Raw genomic sequence first — 5,731 nt, forward strand, 5'->3', positions numbered from 1 at the left:
TTGGTTTCTACCAAACTCGCTAATGTTTCTGATCATGTTTTATCATGATAACATCAAAATTTTTCATTGACAAAAGGGATCTATTGCACGCAATTTGAAACAAAATATAAACCAATAGTCAATATACTTTAGGTTTATGAGAAGAGTAAATAAGTCATTTGGGCAATCATAATCAATAAAAGAGGTGGTGCAATGAACATGACTTTATAATATGAATCAAACTCCCTTGGTTGTAATCCATAATAAGTCTTGATAAGGAATGAATGGAATAATGATAAGGCTAGATAAGGAATGTTCTAAATCTTAATTAAATTTTAGTTTTAAATTAATAAATTTAATTAGAAATTATAGGTTAAACATGAGAGTGCCACTTGGCAAACTATTAGGCTAACTAAGAGCTTTGTGGTTCAACCAACATTTTTGTTTATTATAATAGTAGATTCTTTGTCTCTTGAATTTTTATCTTACACTACTACAATTTATTCTTACATTAAAATTTCATTCTATCCAAAACCAATTTCTCTCAACTCAATATATTGATATCCATCAACACATAGTTACATTGTGATAAATAATACAAAAAACTATTTTACACGTGTTTGCATTAAATATCAACAAAAAAAAATACAATCTACACCAAAACATATAGCTTACACTTGTTCTAAGAATAAGAAAACATAACCTACATAAAAAATTCATCATCAATAAAATAAACACGCATACGAAAACATATAACCTACACACGAAAAATTTATCATACACAAATACAATTTATTTATCCATTAAATTTTTTTCTATTTAAAACTAATTTCTTCCAACTCAACTTATCAATATCCATCAACACGTAATTACATTGTGATGAATAGTACAAAAAACTATCTTACACATGTTTGCATTAAATGTGAAATATACAACATACACAAAAACATATAACCCACACTTGTTCTAAGAATAAGAAAACATATAACCTACACACGAAAAACAAATAACCTACACACGTGTAGAATATGTGTATCTTTGTGTAGTTTATATAATTGTTGATGTCGTATTAAATATGCAAGTTGTATGTTTTTTTGTATATGCTCAAAACAAGTGTAGGTTATATAATTTTGTGTATGTTGTATATTTATTGATTATATAATGGACAAATTTGTATGACATTTAATTAATATTATTTATGACACTAGTTTTTCTAGATATATCAATTTATAAAAAAAATATTATGTTTTGATATTTATTGTTAAAAATTACGTATTGATATATGCTAACAAATTGAGTGGAAAGAATTTTTTTTTAATATAAAAAACTAATATTATATGAATAAATTGTATTTTTGTTGGGTAAAATGAAAAAGGATGTAAAAAAATTATAAAACTAAATTAGTATTTTTATCTTTTTAATTGTTATAGTTAAATTAGATAGATATATTAATTAGAGAGATTTATTATGATTATATTAGTTGTATTAATTGCGTTTAACTTTATGAGAGAAATGATATTAGTGCGAGAAGTGAATATGAGCCACTAGTTTAATTTTAGGTTTTAAATAATTAAAAATAAAGAAAAAAGATGTAAATACAACAATAAATGCACTCTCTTTCTTTCTCTCTCTCTCTATCTCTCCAATTAATACAACTAATATAATCATAATAAATATCTCTAATTAATATATCTAACTAATTTAACTATAATTAAAAAGATAAAAACACCGATTTGCCCTATGGACGAATATGCAAACATACTTTTCATGCTTGTTTGAGTAATAGCTTTAGTTTTATTTTTTATTTACACATTCTTCATCTTATTCAACATAAATACAATGTATTCATATAATACTATTTCTTTATATTAAACAAATAATTTCCACTCAGTTTATTATCATATATCAACGTGTTTTTTAACACTAAATATCAAAACATAATATATTTTTATTTTCAATTGGTATGCCTATAAAAATTATTGTCATAAATAATAAGAAAAAAATATCATACAAATGTGTCAATTAAATATAAACAATAAATATACATCCTACACAAAGTTATATAACCAACATTTGTTTTGAGCAATAGTTTTTTGTATTATTCATTATAATGTAACTACGTGTTGATGGATATTGATATGTTGTGTTTGAAGAAATTGGTTTTGAATAAAAAGAAATTAATGTATGAATAAATTGTATTTGTGTAAGATAAAATTTTCGTGTGTAAGTTATATGTTTTCGTGTGTGTGTGTATTTACATTTATTGATGATGAATTTTGTGTGTAAGTTATATGTTTTCGTGTGTAGGTTATAAGTTGTCTTATTCTTAGAACAAGTGTAAATTATACATTTTTGTGTAGGTTGTATGTTTTTTGTTGATATCTAATGCAAACACATGTAAAATAGTTTTTTGGTATTATTCATTATAATGTAAGTATGTGTTGATGGAACTTAATATATTGAGTTGGAAGAACTTAGTTTTGGATAGAAAGAATTTTTAATGTATGAATAAGTTATACTTGTGTAAGATAAAAATTCAAGACACAGAAAATAAGAGGGTGTTTGTTTACATCTGAATGGAACCATTCAGATGTTTACATCTGATTCATTCAGATTTCAGACTGTTTGTTCCAAACAGAAAAACATCTGAATGGTTAAAATTAGGTCTGAATCATTCAGACTTGTTGTTGTTGCTGAATGAGACAGAGGCTCATTCAAATATGACTCATTCAGATCTGAATGAACCATACAGTCCCTTAGTTATAAAAATAAATGAATTCTTAATATTTTCCAATTATAATAATTTAATTGTTATATTAATTAAGTAGATAAGACCAGTGTAGTGGGAGAGTTATGGGTAAAGTTATGGCCTATAACTCTCCCTTACACCGCCCCCCTCATAGTTATGGGGAAAGTTATATGTTCAAAGTTATGTACATAACGCGCATGGAAGGCAAAAAAAATAATAATAATAAAAGTAAAGTTATGGATTTATGGAGGCTTTATCACTACACTCTATTTTTGTATAAAACCATAACTCTGACTGGGCGCCACGCGTCGCATAATGCCTGGGAGTGGGACTTTATGACTTCACATGGTCTAAGTATTATGATTTATTAGTTATATTAATTGAAGAAAGAGAATTATTAATACTTTCTTTATTTAGCTTTAAGCATTTAAAACTTAAAACAAAACTAGTGGTCCATATTCATTTCTCACATTTCTTGCAGTAATATCATTCCTCTCTTGAACCATCCCCTATATATATATATATATATAAGGATTCAAATAAGAATAAGGAGTTTCGTAGGAATGGTAAGCACCAATAGATTTTTGACATGTGGCATTACACCATATGGTGAAAGAACAATTCTAGGAAACTATGTCGGTTTTAATGGTGAAAGAGTAATTCTAGGAAACTATGACGGTTTTTGATAATTTTAAATCTCAACCATTAATTAACATGATCTAATGGCTATGATTTATTCCTAGTCTTCATAGAAAACTACTCTTGCCATTTTTAGGAAACTCCTTATTTTTATTTGAACCCTTATATATATATATATATATATATATATATATATATATATATATATATATATATAGTGAAAAGATCCAATACAAAAATGCTTAACGTACAAATACGTACGCGAATCCCGTTTTTCGCGAATCGATCCATGAAATCACATCCAAATATCTCGGAATCGTCAATACATATCCAATCAATCATTGCTTCACCGAAAAAACAGTTTTGGATGGTTAATCGATCAATTTTTCACTTGTTTTCACAAAGACGGTTTTTGAGCGTTTAAGGTTTTGTGAGCGTTTTTTGAGCGTTTTAAGGTTTTGCCTTTGTTTTTTGCCTTTGAGCGTCTCGCGTACGTTAATCATTTTCGTAGCGTAACCGCACCCTATATATATATATATATATATATATATATATATATATATATATATATATATATATATTATCACACATGAAAATGGTTCAAATAAAAAGAAGTTGTTTCCTAGGAACGGTAAGAACCAATAGAATTTTGACGTTTGGCATTAAAACCTATGGTTAAAGAACAATTATAGGAAACTATGTCGGTTATAATGGTAAAAGAGTAATTTTAGAAAACTATGACGGTTTTTTGTAATTTTAAATCTCAACCATTGATTGATATGATCCAATGGCTATGATTTATTTCTAGTTTTCCTAAAAACCTACTTGTTTTTAGGATAACCCTCCCTATCACATATATATAACATATTAAATAATAATATTTTCCAACTTCGTATGAATTAGTTTGTTCAAACATGAAATAAATTTAATCACCATGGGTGTGAATAAACTATATTTGATAGAGTGCCTGCATATGGGTTCAACTCCATATGGGTTACATGACTTCTTTCTGGACTTGTTCGATCCATTCATTCCCACATGAAATCAAGTGTGAACGATACCCATAGTTAATATTTAATGAAATAATAATTTAGTGGACACAGGCACACAGCCAAACACTAAATTCCAAATTACCAAATCCATAGGCCAATCTACAATTAAACTTAAGTCAAATCATGGAGTTTCCAAATTAACTTTCTTTTCATTCACACCAACCACTATTTAAACTCAACTATGTTGTCAAACAATCTCAATCTCATACTCAACTCAAAGTGTAAACAAACATGACAACAATCCTTGCCTTAAAAAAAATTCATGAAAGATTAGTTAGAAACCCATATATAATTATATACTTATATAATACAAGTATTTTATTACGCTCTGTAGGGGTGTTATTCGGGTTTCGGGCTTATCGGGTCGGGTTCCATGGGTTTTTAAAATTCTATTTCTAGTACTCATACCCGACCATACTCTCCCCTGGGTTCAAGGATTATTGGTACGAGTTAATCGGGTTTCGAGTATTTGATCTATAAAACTAAAATTCAAGAAAAAAAAATATATAATCTTCAAATTTTAACTTACATGAGAAAATAATAAACCACATAATCCAAAATACACAATCCAAATAATAAACCACATAATCCAAAATACACAATCCTTAAATAAGTGACATTAAAACTCCAATAATGAAAAAAAAACAATCGATTGATTTGAGTAAATAGTCATATCTCTTAAGTACTTGGTAGAACTAAAGTAAATCAAATAATAATCGATTCAATGGGGTAGGAACGTTGGATCCGAGTAGAATATGTTAGTGAGGATATTGGAACCGGTGATACAAAATAGAACGAAACATATTATGAGTTGGAGATACAATAACATTTGTTACGGTCAACTAGGTCAAACAGGTTATTCGCGTTTTTCGAATTTACCCAAAACCCATTAAAAAGTACTTGATAATTTACTCGGATGAGTATAGGTCGGTTTCGGTTTCAGGTTTCATGAGTATGTGTGCTTTCGGGATCAGGTTAATAGTTGTTCGGGTCAGGTTTCGAGTTACGAATAAAAATGACAGCCCTAGTTACGAGTTAAAAAATCATGGTATTGTTAGATCATAAAGCATTATCTAGTAGATTGTATTTTTAGATAGTGAGCTGGCGCCTAAATTTTGGTAGTGATTTATGTAGAAACTTGACTAAAGCATTAAAGTATTGAAGTAGGTGACTTCTAAGGCCATGAGGTATACTCTAACCTATTCTAACTCTACATAAGCTTCACATCACTCATTTTTTCTCTTTCACTCCATATCATCCAAAGGAAATGGTTTAACTCATTTAACTTCATCTCTCTCCTATTAATATTTAA

This window comes from Bidens hawaiensis, unplaced genomic scaffold (genome assembly GCF_021521415.1).
Source record: "Bidens hawaiensis isolate Kalapana, Puna unplaced genomic scaffold, B.hawaiensis_p1.1 tig00024136_1, whole genome shotgun sequence".
In the NCBI taxonomy this organism is placed as follows: Eukaryota; Viridiplantae; Streptophyta; class Magnoliopsida; order Asterales; family Asteraceae; genus Bidens; species Bidens hawaiensis.